General features: G+C 38.5%; 1 protein-coding gene across 3 annotated transcripts in view; it reads left to right on the top strand.

Moving 5' to 3' along the window:
* The window catches only part of ryk (receptor like tyrosine kinase), a 45,578-nt gene that overhangs the window by 4,589 nt on the left and 25,185 nt on the right, over window positions 1-15,804 (top strand). The window lies entirely within an intron of this gene.

Raw genomic sequence — 15,804 nt, 5'->3', positions numbered from 1 at the left:
GGGTCAAACAAAATATTGGCCTATGCTGGAGATTTAAATACATTGTGTAACTTTTCCAGGGCCCGTCAAATACTTTTCTCCATGGAGATGTTATTGCTTTGTCTGTAATGTTTCACCTTTTTATCTTCCTGACCAAACCAGACCAAGTTGCAGGTCAGATCTGTGGAGAGGGAACCCACTTTCTGACTCGCAGTCAGAAAGTATGTTTTTCTAGACATTTTTGTGCTGTAAAACCACCTGTGATTTAATAATGTAAGATAGAGCTGTGTAATGTCATACTGTGGGACATTCCAGGCAGAGCAATGACATCTCCATAGAAATAATCAGGTGACGGATACAGAACCAAAAAGTTACTTAGTGCACTTTTTAAAGCCTAAATGCTAAAAAGTGTAAATATCGGTCTATCTCTAGTAAGTAAAATGAATTCTAAACTAAGAATCATAAAATACCATACCGACCTTATTTATAAAGCACATTAAAAAACTTTACAGCTGGCCAAAGTGCTGCACATAAACACAGAATAGACAAGGACAATCGCAGTACAACACAATACTCAATAGAAACACAATACAACTACCAAAAAACACAGAAAACAATAAGATATTCAACAACAAGAAATATACGTCACTTGTTAAAAACAATGAAAAAATTTGCGTTTTTAGGAGTGGTTTAAAAACAGGTACCGACTCTGCCTGGCTAATCTCTAATGGCAAATGGTTCCACGGCCATGAGGCAGCAGCAGAAAACGCACGGTCTCCACGAAACTTGCATTTAATCTTTGGGACGACGAGCTGAGTGCGAGAGGGGACGTAAGGGTGGATCAAGACAGCGAGGTAGGAGGGCGCCATGAAAACACTTAAAAGTAAATTAAAGTTAAAAGAATTTTAAAATCGACTCAAAAAGTCGAGCCATTGAGTTTTGGAACTGTGACTGAAATTATCAATGTTTGTAGAGATCAAAACAACAAGAAACATATTTGACAAAAAAATATCTTGAGCGATTTCTGGTTTGAACAAATTCATTGCCATTACAAGTGAAAATACACTGAGCACGTCCTTGTTCTGTTAACATGGGTCTACATAGGAATCAGGAGGCCATTCAAGTTTCCATATCAGGCTTGTACTAAACATAATCCAACTCTTACCTTGCATTTCCATTCACTTCCACATGTCTGAGATCTTCAAACAGACACTCATCTTTTAGAATTTCCCCTTTTCCCCAGAGCGGACAGAGAGAGCAGCGTCACGCTTCAGTTGTGACTCGATGTTAGCATTCATTGGTCTTTGATGAAACCCAGGCTGTAGCTCTGATTGTTTCTGCATATGACTAATGTATTCAGGGCCGTGCAAAGCTGTCCATCTCCAGACCTCTCCACATTCCCACATGCATTCCTGCCCCGACTCCTATATCCGCTCAATTGTGTTCGAGACGCTCTCAATTAGATTAGTGAGCCTATCTTGGAGCAGTTATGTTGTGCTACGTGATAAAGAGAAATCTGAAAAAATGCACATGTTCCTGGTATTGTTTGGTTGTTAATCATAAGAAAACTACATTAACTTTAGCATTTGGTGCATGAAGTATTAAGCCCTGGATCTAATTGGACCTAAACCCTCCTGTTGGAAACCTCAGACTTTTCCTGGCATCTTCACCATTCTCTGAAACGGTTTAGTCGGTAGGAAATCTAAACGTTTCGGGGCATCCCTGTTATTGCTCTTGCCTTTAATAATCATGTCCCTTTACTTTTACTTACAAGATCAGCAGTGGTTAAATTACTCCCAAAGATTTTCCCATTGGTTTAGTTTCCTGGCACTTACCTTAGATTAAGCTCAAGAGATGGAACTGTTCTGTGTGCATATGCGCTCGCTCATGACTCGCCAAGATGAATTTAAGATATATTCCTGACAGTTTTGATTTGTGAGTTGTGCACCCCTTGACTCAAAATTGTTTTTTATATGTGGGAACAGTAAGTTTTTAATGTTTCTTAGGTGAAGGCCTTTAAAGGGACAGTCCAGAATTTTGGACATAGGTCTTCATTTTCTAGTTATCCAGAGTGTTGTAAGACATGTGGAGACACTTTTTAAAATATTCCATCGAGTCCTTGTATTTGCAGAGGCCGCTGGAGCTAGGCTAGTGCATGTCAATGGCCATAGTTAGCCTGCCACTAAAAACAGTCTTACCCACTCCACAAAATACCCAAAGCAAATCTATTATTACGCCAGACTGTCGATGTAAATGTCTGTGTCGATAGAATCATTTTTGAAGTAAACCCAACCTTGAATTTGAAGGATTTATGTCTGAACTTCCTGATAGAAAGCTTGGCGGTGGCGGACTGATATCATCTAGCACCTGTCCTACCAGCAAAGTAAAATTACGCTGCTGCTGAGAAAATAGTCCCTCAACATGTGACGATTCATGCGATGCAAGGTTAGTTTTATTTCAAACATAACTAACTAAGGCCATTGACATGCACTAGCCTAGTACCAGCGACCTCTGCAAATAAAAGGACTGGATGGAATATTTTAAATAGTGTCTACACACATCTCCAACACTAAGAAAAAAACTAGGAAATGAGGTTCTATTTCCAAAATTCTGGACTGTCCCTTTAATGTTAAGTTACTTGATTTTTCCCCCCCATGGATTTTAGCAGAATTTGTCTTGCCTCAGTGCAGATATATTTTATATGTGGCTCTTGAGGTCAAAATAAGTCTGCTGTGTGCTCTTTCCATCTAATTATAATTGTTTTTATTGCTTTAAGTCTTAATTCCAACACTTTTATGGCTTGGATATTTAGTTTGAATTAAACTGTATGTAACTTGGCAGGACACAGATACCATTATTTTGTGAGTCAAATATTTGTGATTAGAATCAACAGGAAACCACAATTAAACTCAGGATAGGACTAGTTTGAACTTCATCAAAACATTTTGGTTGTCCAGGGTTATTTTTGCCTGAGACTTTGTGCTGTAGTCCCATAGACCTTGTTTGCCGCTGATTTAGTCTTAAAGCAGACCTATTATACAGAATCGACTTTTTAGAGCTTTTAACTATGTTATAATTGTTTCCCCTCACCATTTACTTACCCAAAGTTGCATCATGTTTGAGCAATCTTTCTTTTCAAGACACTATTTTCCATCCATGTTCACCACCAGTATATTTTATTTTCTTAACTGGTGATAGAATTATGTGTACAATTCAGCCTTTTGGTAACCAGGCTGGCGCCGCCTAGTGCCTCCGCTCAATTTCATTTCTCTCCAGCGACTAGGTCAGGAATCTGAATACACTAGACCGTTTGGAAAAAGCCCGGAAGTGCGAGTCCGGGCACCAGTCAATCAGGGAAGAGCCATACATTCTGTGTTGGCAACGATTCCTGAGATCAAGGATTTAAAGCTGGAATAAAGCGGAAAAACGTTATTGCCCTTCTTCCTACAGGATTTGGGAAAAGATTAATATACCAGTTAGCCCCGTTAGCGGCTCATAACGTACGTCACGACCAAATAGCAGCGATTGGTAAAATTAAAAAAAGTCCCCGCCTACCGTTGAGCGAACAAATTCTAATTCTGCAAGGTCGGACGGTTTCTACGAAGTGAAACCGGCTGATGAATTAGGCTAGTATTTTGGCACAAGTGAAGAAAAATCTGTAACGCACTGGCTTGATATGCAGCTATTCAACGGAGGTGTGTATAACTCTATGGCTCTTTGTTGTGATGACTTTTATGGCAATGTCAGCTCCCATTGGTCACTGCAGCAGCACAGGATGCTTTTTTTTGTTTTTGTTTAGTTTTTTTCATCAGTATTGCAATTAAAAATTTACATTAAAATTGTCCACATTATTACAGAATGCTACAGATTATCACTACTAGTATATTGCAAACACAAGCACAATATGTCATCTTTAATATTCAGTTAAAGTTATAATTTATTTTGTTGTCATGCATTCATTTTCAGCTCCTATTAAAGATACAAACCTTGAACCACAGAATTAGATTATAGAGAGTATAGTATGGCATGAATTTGGGTGGTGTTTTGCCCCATGAGATGCCTGGACCATGATGTCATGCTGAGACACAGTTGGAGCAGTAAACTTGGAAACTTGATACACAACAGCCCTCTTTACACATTTTACACTTATATTTTCAGAAATACACTCTGCTAACCTCAAACTACCAGGAATATTTGCCTTTCCGAGCTTGTAAAACCATGTGCACGTCCAAATATATCCCAAAGTGTGACAACGTTTAAATGACCTCTCAGTTGCCTCACCGTAAAAATCCACCACGACAAACAGATAAGCATTTTAAAGTCATATTTGTGGAGTAAACACATGTTGGCGCCTCTCTGAGCACTAAATAACCATCAATGAAGAGTCTATTATGGGACGTGCCCTCCGGCCTCTTGGAGGATAAAGGAAGTTTTCTGATACGCGCTGGCTTTGAAGTGAATGAAAGTAAACCTCAAAGATTGTGACTTTGAAACATCCACTACTATTTTTTTTCTCAATGTCATGGTTCAAGGCATCCATCCCCCACAACAGCAACATCACTAGTGGTACCTTTTTTCTTTTTTTTTTTAGTTGTATATGTCAACAAGTAAGTTAATAATATGTACTCTATTGTATTTTGCATGGAGGCAATATTTTATTTTAAATTGATCCAGCAGACATTGTTCATCATTCGTTTTTTTAACAGTTTCGTTTTTATTGACCACAAACTAGGATGTAATCCAGGTGTACTCTTAGCATGCTAGTTGTTGTTGGTGATACTGTGTACACTTGGAAATTTTGTCAGGTGTGAATAGGCCTCTTACTTTGATTATTTTTGTTGTCATATGATTTGAGCCATAGAGAGTTGAATGAATTTAACTTCTGTGGGTACTTATTGCTTCGTAGGGTCGGTTTTAAGTTTTGTTTCTGTAAAACGTAAACAAATGTGCACCTGAATCGAAAATACTGTAGAAGTACTAGTGTTTTTTATTTTTTATTTGTGGACCAACTTGCTTGTGGCTGGACTTGCCATCTTGTCTTGGTCTCCCTTATGAACTGTCACATGACAATGGAACGGAACTAATCGAACATGATCTCCCCACACAGATAAAACAAACATTATAGATACTATTAGTTATAAATCGCATTAAATTGAAAATACAACCACACATTAATTTGTGCTGAGCAAACAAATTTAGGTATCAATAAATTACAGTTGCTTCTTTTTGATACAGCGGGATACCGTAATACAGTATTACCGCCCAACCCTATTGCTTCACTCTGTTGTTTTATTTGTTGTAGCTCATGCCTTTGAATGATACGGTCTATTTAAAAATCATTTACTGGAATTGCCTTGCTTCATTGTTACTGTGTCAATAGGGTAAAGTAGTTTTAATATTATCGTTTATCGCAATATTTCTCTGTAGCCATATATTGTGCTTTAAAAACGCCTAGAATTATCTTAAAATCTACAAAAATACCTGCTATTTAAATGTAATGTGTTCAAAGCCTCTAGAGTAAGAGAATCCAACCGTGGTCTGACATAAGGACAAAGTTTGCAATTTCAAGATTAATTGGGGACAGATCGTGTGCATTTGAACCAAGGCTTAAAATGAGGACAGATCCCGTAATGGAGAGGGTAAATCAGAGCCTGTTTGAGCACTGCAGCAGGTTTTGGCACAGATCCTGTTTTCAGGCGCTGACCATGTGAGTCTGCCAGAGGAAATGGACACAGGATATTAGGGACTGGAGAGAGGGTCAGTCTGACATGTGACACGGACAATAAATACACACAGACTTGGTCCGGTGTCATTTACTACTGTTGTTTCAGATGCGCCACTAGATTTCACTGTTCACTAGGTTTCACTTTACACTTTTACAACAATAGTTCCTACCTTGTGTCACTGTTGGGTGTTGTGGCCTTTGTGTGTTTTGTGTTTTTACTTAACTTGCACATTTGTTTTTGCAGGCCTACCTTTGCTTTCTCCACATTATTGCTAATTAAAAGCTGCATTAACAACTGAATTACCCTTTGTGACATCACGTTCACTCATTTTAATAATTACTTTTGGAGACCAGTTTCCTGGAAGAACACTCATTTCTAAGTAGCCCTCTCATTTGTCTGTCTACACCTGATTCAGCTCTCGAGTGTGTCGTTCACACCTAGGACACTCCTGAAACACTTCCACCACCACACCCATGATTACACACTACTTGCCTTAAGACCTCGTAGTTACCTCCTCTCCCCTCATTACAGTCCTGATTAAGGAAAAGGATGATACCTACAGTCTTGGTAATGGTTTTAATTACTGCATTATTATTGTTTTGGGTTTAGCTTATGTAGTGCTCTAGTTGGAAGGTTAGCAGGCCACGTTTTGCTAGAAAGCATTAAGTCCCATTAAGTCTAGCTTGATTCATCAGCCGGTTTCACTTCGTGGAAACTGTCTGACCTCATTAGAATCTGTTCGCTCGACGGTAGGTGGGTATGTTTTTCATTTAAACAATCGCTGCTATTTGGTTGTGACGTATGTAATGTGCCACTAACAGGGCTAACTGGTATATTAAGCTTTTCCCAAATCCCCTTGATAAAATTCACCAAACATTCTCTCTTTAAATCCTCAATCTTGGGAATTGTTGCCAACACAAAATGTATGGCTCTTTGCTGATTGGCTGGTGTTTTTGTGAACTGTCTAGTGTATTCTGATTCCTGACCTAGTCGCTGGAGAGAAATGAAATTGAGCGAAGGCACTAGATGGCACCAGCCTGGCTAGTAAGTCCCAGCTTGTCAATAAATAATTAAATATCTTCATTGACAGTGACGTGGTTAGTGCTTTGTTAGTTAAACTTGCTTTTCCAGTGGGGTTTAGTGATAAAAATTTATAAAGCCATTTATACAAACCAAGACCTGATCTTTTGACTAATTATATTGACTAAGTAAATGTGAATGTGAGAGATGCTGTACTGGCCTGCTGTTGGCCTGTGTCATAATCAATTGTAGTGAATATAAAGCAATTATGATCCCAATAACTCATGGTCCCAATTACTGTTTCAAAATTGCAATGTTTCTTTGTCTTGTCCCCTGTTCAGAAGTCCTTGTTGAGGTTGTTACCCGCTGCTCCTCTTGTGCTGTAAAACCCTCTGCTCTCCTCCTCCTGTGTCTCTGGGGCAGTGTTTATCAGCGGCCTGCTCAGGAGTGCACCCATTGGGAGCCAGTGTAACCACTCCGAACACAACAGGCTCTTTGTAGTCTCTGTCCCGGGACGTGCCACCTGGCCAGTGCCACCTTTTGTTCCCCTCTTCTCCCCACTCTGCAACACGATCCCCCATCGGCCAGACACTGCAGACGCCACCAAGTATTTCAGCTAAGAGGGGCTTGATTTTGGCTTGTTAAGTGATGGGAAATGATGGACATTGCCGTGGGAATGTATGACTAGTTAAGTGGAAGGAAGCTGAAAAAATATAAATAATAATAATAATCTGGTCATGAATCATGATCTGATCATTTGAGTAATATTTTGATTGTGCATTTTTCTGTTAAATGCAGCTCTGTGCTTCAGTCATGGTGAAACTAAAATCAGGACCTACAGTAGATTCTAGTCTATAATAAATGGTAATATACATTTTTACTAATGCCCAGTAGTCTTCCTGAATGTTTGTGCCAGTACTAGCAGGACTCGTACAGAGGATGGAGGATGATGATGGGTAGAGTTAAAACTAGGGATGTAACAATAACGGAAATATATAATCAAAATATTGTAATATTGTATCGTCAAAATTATCACAATAATACCGTGGACCATCACAATATATCAAATTACAAGTCTCTTTGTTTAAATTAAGAGTTATGGTACAGCAATAGCTAAAAAAAAAAAGACAGAGGCATCTAAATAGACCATGATCCTTTGCTCCATTTCAGTGCAGACTACAAGAAAAAATAATAGTTTTAAGCACTTTTAAGTCTTAGTTCTTTGGATTAACTCTTGTCAAAGCTATTTTTGTTGTATGATTGGATATTTTTTGGCATTGTATTGGAGCTTTCCCATGATATTGCAATAAATATCGTACCGTGAGGTTCATACCGTGACTATATCGTATCATGAGACTTGGATATCGTTGCACCCCTAGTTAAAAGCATAACCTACATAACTGCACAGTGTTGGGATAAATGCTTTACAGCACAGTAATAGTATGGTTATGGGACGGTAAATAAAAAGTATTATTGTAATTAAAGGTTATCTGGAATGATCCACAGAGTAGCATTAAAATGACCCATCTCCATGGAGACAGGTAGCTGACCCCGCCAGGTCAAGTTACAGGTCAGATTTGTCCAGAAGCTACTCCACTAACAGTAATAAAAAACACTTGCAATTTACTTAATGCAGTTTTTATTTTATAGCTATCAATAATATTGTCTGTATATATGTATATAATATGTCTGACAAACATGAAGTTGCTACCCCAAGCCTTGCCTTTAAAAGACAAAACTATACAGTGTGTCTCTGGATTTACCAAATGTTTTTTTTTTGTGACTGCATGTCCCATCTCTGCTGACAGAGAATGTCAAAGACGCCTCTTATCTAAACATAGGCTTCGTACATGTGTGTGAGTGTCGAGATGGAGGAGCTCTTGTGTTTAGGCTAATTCAGGACAAATGGCTTTTCACTGTCTAGTCTGCTCTCTCTTATGTCTCCTCCATGGCCACAGCTAAATGCTTCATCATGTTTGTAGACCGTAGTAGATCACAGCTTATTTTTGGTTACAGGTTGTGATTCTTCTGAGAGTTCATAGTTGTCTATGTTTGGTTAAATCCACCTGTCACTTATTCAGAGCATGACGGAGACTGGAAAGTAGATGTGTGTGTTCTTTAGCATAGAGCTGCATTAAACACACACACACACACAAAAACACAGACCCAGGGTTTGCCTGTATAACTTTTAATACATCTTAATTTGATACATACTTGATGGACAAAACACACGGTTGCATTGCACAGCCATTTCAGTTTGTTCATTGAGGTAACAATTGTTTTGGTTGTGAATGTTAGAATAACTTGTGTCTAACGTGACATTGAATATTTTGGGCGTTTTCTACATATTTACATTATTATTGACATTATTTTGTTTGTTTTTTTTACAGGCTTGTCTCCCTTTAGTTAATGACTCACTAAATACCCAGGGAAATGAAAAGCTCAAACAGGAAACAACAGAACAACATTATCAGGCTGGCACTTCATCACACTAACATCAGAACAACATGGACTGTCCTTCTGTTGTGTATGTAACAAAGTACAGTATACATACCGGACCTCCTCTTGTGAGCCAGCACTCAGGAAAGAGGAATCCTGTTTATGGTCTGTAGCTGCTGCGGGGTAATAGAGCAGAGTGAGTCAGACCATTTAGCCAAATCAGGACTAACCCAGATCTAAACCAGGTCTCACTTTTCAGACTCTAAATGGGCCTGGAGTAATACTAGAAATGACGTCAGTGCATGATAGAAAAAAACTATATGAATGAATTCTAAATATAAAGTTGAGGTGAAAAGTGTAAACTTATTATTTATCATGTTATTGTTTTTTAAGTTCAAATAAATTAAACCAAAAATGGCCTATATTAGGCAATTGAAAACACTGTTCCACCTTGTGATGTCATGTTTGACAATTATATTTCAGAATACTCCCTATGTGTTTTCAGACGTGCAGTTGCCGTCAGCCAGGTTTGTTTGTTTTATGCATGCATTTACAACTTTAGCCAAGGGTTCTGTTTGGACTTAGACTTTTGGGAGTTTTAATGCCAACAGATGAAATTATTTTTGGTTGCGAGTAGTGATGGGCATGATTAATCGATAATTGATCATTAAGAATTTGATCAATTACGTTAATTTTAATCGACAAACCGAATGTAGGTTGCTGTGCGTAGCGTGACCAAACAGGGGTCCGTACATGTAGCTCTCTGCACTCAGAAGGAGCGAGCAAACACAAACAGTCGGTCAGCCTGCAATGTACCGAAGCACAAATGCGTATTTAACGATGACTTGTACAAGAAATTCCACGCTTTCCATTGAGTTCGGTACAAGTGGGAGGTTATGTGCACAGTGTAAAAAGCAACACATATGTTTCAGTTTCCAGTGGAAAAAAGCTTTGTCAGGTGAGAGTCGCGCAATGTTGATGACGAGTCTCCATCCCCCACCCCCGTACGGTGTCTTGGTTTTGACAAACGCAAATATGGTCACACTTACCTGTATTCCACTAAGTCGTGTCTTTTAATCCGACAGAAATTGACCGCATCAGCCACACAAGAGCTGTAGTTTTATCTTCGCTTAGTTTATGCAAATTAGCGATGCAGTTTTAAGTTTCGTTTCTGTGAGAGTTGCGCAAAACTGAATTAAACACATTATAATGTCAAATGGATTGATGTGGCTCTAGAGTCGTTACGGTTTATATGTCGTAAAGTTGAATTTATTTATGCAAATTATTTGTGCAGATAGTAATAATAATGATAATCATTTTAATATAAAAACGTTAATGATTAATTGATAATCGATCGTTAATTCTTCCGATAATCGATTAAGAAAATTTCATCGAATGCCCATCCCTAGTTGCGAGTTTACGTCACGTCACTTTGCAACATCCATAACTTGTGTAAACTGTCATAAAACAAAACAAACACAACAAATGTAAGATGTGCTTGAAATATTTTAAGCTTTTAATCATACAGAGAAATGCTCCATTGTGTTTTTAAACTCCATACACCTTCACAAGAATCATTTGGATTATTTCAGCTCAAGAACTGACCATCTCCACTGAACAAAAGGTAAAAGGGAGCTGTAAACTACTACTGTAAACTGATAACTTGAAAATTACCATTACATGACATCACAAGGTGTAACAGAGCATTCAGAGCTTTGGAAATCTAGACTGAATAATAATAATAATAATAATAATAATAAAGGATTACTCAAGCATGTGTGAATGAAACAAAACACAAATCTAGATATATTTTTGAGTAAGTAACAACAGGCTAACACAACTAAAAGCTTACATGATTTGGTTTTGCGTAATATAGAACCTTAAATTTACTTCTGAAATGTATCAAATTAAAAAGCCAGAGATAAAACCAAGGTCAAAACAAGACTGAAGTCAGATTTAAGGATAAGAAATTAAATCTTTTTTACTGCACTATTACATGCAGCAGGTATCCGAGTACATAACGGCTTATCCAGATGTGTTGTTGGGATCTTGAAGGTGTCGTGAATCGAATCTCAATCGTAGTTCCCAGGTTTAAATGCATTTTGAGAAATTGTTTTAAATTGAACTAGGCCAGTTATCCGGTTTTCCTGGCTTGTATGTTAACATAGTGAGAAAACCGTGGTTGATAGAGCAGCCTGAGGACCCCCTACCCCCCCTTCCATGCTGTCAGACCAGTGCTCAGCTTCCTGTTCAGCACTGAAGTCTGTGGGAGGCAGACGCATGAGTCAGGCCTGTGTCACTGGGCCTTCGGGAGACTTTGCAGTGTTTTGTTTGCATTTTTTGGGTTTACACATGGCATACCAAAAATGTGATTAATCCACAGCAGGCCTTACTTGGTAATAAAATGTCTGAATGTTCACATTGAGCAGCACAAGTTCAGTCGGTGAAGAACTCGCTGTAATGCAGAGGATTACGATTTGATGCTGCTGCAGCATCTTTGGGCAAGACACTTCACCAGGGCTGGGCATCATTCAGAAGTTGCTGATACGATATGTACATAGGCCTCTACGATACATATCTTGATACACCGCACTTTCGATTTGATACAATATATTTCAAATCGATTTGGTACAGTTCAATAAAAATAAGGGCTCAATTATGACTGTGATACTAAAAGTCTTTGTTAAACTACTTCTTGTGCAAAGTGAATAGGAAAAACAGCCATTTTAATCATCAAAACAGTGAAAATGTCAAATGTGTTACATAAACAGGTTTCCTTCCTCTGAACAAGAAACTAAACTGTAGCGCTGTTACAAAATAATTTAGTAAAATATACCAAAAAATACTCTTGACGAAATATATCGATACAGCAGCCCACGATATTGGTACTTTATCATCACATTAAACAATATGATATATCAATGTTTTTGCACAATCCTACACTTCACCTAATGATTTTGGATGGATGTGTTTGACGTTGTGTTTCTGGCATTGATCGCATATTAATAGCTTTACCATTAATGCATTAAAATGTGGTGTAGCTGTTTGAAACTTTTGAAAGTGCATCTGGAATACTTCATTTCCAAACTATTAGAAGTACCTTACCACAACTTGGTCCTTTTCCATCTTAGGTTCTGGACTTTATTAATATTTGAATGTCCCAAAAGAAGAAAAAAAATGTCTTCATTACTGATAAAAAGTCATTACATCAAAACAAATACAAACTGAATATATTTAGTTGTAGCTATTTCCAAGGAGGACAACAAATTATTTCCCCAGCAGCAGCAGCCTTATCTTTGCCCTGCTGTAGCTGTGATTCCTCTTGGTGTCGAGCTGGCAGCGCCTTGGACTGTTTTTAATTGAAGATGTGAGAGAGGTGTATGGGACAGCCCGGGGCACAGGGGTGCACAGAGGGGGGGCAGGGTAAGAGGGGAGGGGGCTTGGGCACATTCCTCCACACAGTCTTTAAACTAGATCCTCTCAGACTGATAGACGGACCCACTCTGCCACCGAGACGCTTTCAACCTCTGATAACACTGCCCCGGGCCACGGCTGGGGATTTCTGCAATACACTCCGATTACAGCACGAATTTTAATGAAACCAACTCAAGTTTTAGGTTCAGAGACGTGGGTGGGACAAAGCAAAATTTATAGTTTCAAAACGATATTCACTCCAAAATGTTACTGAACACATGCTTCTGGTTGAACAAAACCACTTTGGATTTGATTAGCCTTTTAATATATTCTGTAGGTAATGAGAAACATTCTGTGCAAATTAGGGTTGCGCAATTACTCAAATTTTAATCAAGATTGAAGTTCAGTCATTTCTAATTGTCAGTGACGTGTTTGGGTCTTTTTAGGGGGTCTACAGCCAATTTTCTGTCAGTAAAAGCATTAGGATTTGGTACAAGTTCTCCAAAAAGTACACTTCTATTAGATTGACATTTTAACTCTCATTGCATTGTAATTACATTGAAAACATTCCTCTCCCTCTTAACCCTTCATCTGCCCATGTTTTTTGTTTCCTGGACAGAAAATGACTGTGTGTTTTAGCTGTACCCTCAGTGTTTGAAGGGTTTTGAAGTTTCTCTTTTAGGCACTAAGAGAGCTCAAGTGCTTACAGATGTGGTCACTCCATCCCACTCACTGCAGCGCTTAAATTGGTGTGGTACGTTTACTTACTTGAATGCATACTACTAAAAAGACAAACAAAACAGTATAGAACCAACTGAAAATGAGGGTATTTTTTTGGGTTATGGAAATAATGCAAAGTAAAAGAAGACCATTAAGACATATTTTTAAACAATTACATACATTGGTGATCATTATTTTACATTTTGTCCATTTTTAATCTTCAAAATACAGATCTAAAACGACTTCATAATAAAAATGGTGGATTGACTGATTGGCCCCACCCCCCACAGCAGCATTTCACTGTAGCATGAAGCTAATTTTTTGGAAAGGCTGGCACCACCTAGTACCTTTGCTCAATTTCATTTCTCTCCAGCAACTAGGTAAGGAATCGGAATACACTAGACAGTTTGCAAGAACCCTGGAAGTTATAGACCACTGGCCAGTCAGAGAAGAGCTGTGAAGCCATGACGTCAAACTCAAGCGTCTGTCTGGGTCCCATTTTGTGGTACAGCACAACAGTAAACAAAGTGGTTGAGATGGATGTAGATGAAGCCATACATTCTGTGTTGGCAATGATTCTCGAGATCGAGGATTTAAAGCTGGAACAAAGAGAATGATTGGTGAATTTTATCAAGGGGAAAGACGTTATTGCCCTTATTCCTACGGGATTTGGCGCATTACATATGTTACTACCAAATAGCAGCGATTGGTTAAATGAAAAAAGTACCCACCTACTGTCGAGCGAACAAATTCTAATGCTGTGAAGTCAGACGGTTTCCATGAAGTGAAACCGGCTGATGAATCAGGCTAGCAAATTTTCATTCATCTTAAAAAAATGGCGTGACATTTTTGTATGTATGTATGAGTGTCGTATCTTTTGAATAATCATGTACAGGGCAGTGGGGAGAGATGGGGAGGTAGGTGAAAACAGAATTTTCTGAGCACCCAAGCCTCAAATACATGGTGATACAGGTTTACTCAAACATGCATCAGTGGATCAAAATTTTAAACACTGAATAAGCTAAATGATAAGGGATCGCCATTCTAACTAGGGATGCACCAATCCGAAACTGGTACAGGATATCAGTGCCAATATTGAAAAAAGCGCTAGATTGTATATCGGCTCCCAAATATTGGTTCAGCCGATATTCTAGTTGGACACATAAATTGGTGTGATAAGACTGTTTACTGGTCGTAGTTGGCCCAGAGAGTCTCATAATGTTTGAACTTTTATTTATACATAGCTGTTCTATAGTTACACGAGGGATAAATTACAGCTACGTAACACTTTTGGATCAGTTTCATCTTATTTTATTTTTGTTTTGGTGTTTTCAGCCTCTGCACTGGTATCGGTTGATATCCGGTATTGGCAGATACTTATTTCCAGTATTAGAAAGCCATACTTGTACAAGGAGTCTGTGCCGACATTTCCATGCAGAGCCTCAATGTTTACGCCTATACAATGACTTTTATACACAGACCATAGTGGGAGGCTACCATGGTTTAGACTTGGCACCTCTTTGGTGCACAGGCCAGCCAGACCTCTTGGCACGATGCACAGTCCAATCAGACTCCATCCGGGGGGTTTATCTGGCTAACAAGTCATGACTTCATCCCTATCAGTGGTTCTTGTTCTATTTAGTTAGTTTGCTATTAGATAGTTTGGAATATCTTGTATTTGTCTTGACATACACTACCAATCAAAAGTTTTAGAACACTACACTTTTTCCAGTTTTTACTGTTTACTGTTGACCAAAATGTATTCTAAACATTTGATTCATGAAAGTGTCCACTTTTGGCAGATGTCACAGCTGAACACACTCGCGGCATTCTTTGTACATTAGAAATCAAATATTCTTCAGAAAGTTTTTCCCAAGTCTGTTGCAGAAGTTCCCATAAATGTGTGGCACTTGTAGGTTGCTTGGCTTTCACTCTTCTGTCTAGTTCATCCAAAAATCAGCTTGATGGGGTTTAACTCTGGACACTGTGCTGGACACTCCATGTTTTCAAGTTTACCATCTTGTTAGTTTTTCCTGAGGTAGTTTTGGCAGAGCTTAGACTTGTGTTTTGTTCTTTTTTTTTAACCTCTGGCTGTTCAGTACTTGCCTTTGTACCATTTCAAGCTCTTCAATGGACTTGCACAACTTGAATTGCAAGAAATAACTGGAAAAATTAGGGTGTTCTAAAACTTTTGACCAGTAGTGTATATATGAGTCTCACAGCTGTGATCAGAGCCCTTATCTTCAAATGACTTCAGAACAATAATGAACTATAGAAGTGATTATACAAAATAGCTAAGCCTAGTTATTTATCCTAACAGCATCCCTAATTGTAACATGGTTGAAAGCTCATAGGAATAGATTTGACGTAAAAGTACTCGGCCTCAGCTGAATTCGAAATTAGGACCTTTTTGGGCAAATGCAATTGATTAAATTCCTGTTTTGTATGTTCGTTTTTACCTCTTAAGCTCAATAGCATTTCTCTCCCTCTTTTTTTTATCCCTCAG

Source organism: Boleophthalmus pectinirostris, unplaced genomic scaffold, assembly GCF_026225935.1.
Source record: "Boleophthalmus pectinirostris isolate CB_2022bp ecotype Guang Dong unplaced genomic scaffold, ASM2622593v1 HiC_scaffold_7, whole genome shotgun sequence".
Classification (NCBI taxonomy): domain Eukaryota; kingdom Metazoa; phylum Chordata; class Actinopteri; order Gobiiformes; family Gobiidae; genus Boleophthalmus; species Boleophthalmus pectinirostris.
This window is presented reverse-complemented; position numbering and strand designations above follow the sequence as displayed.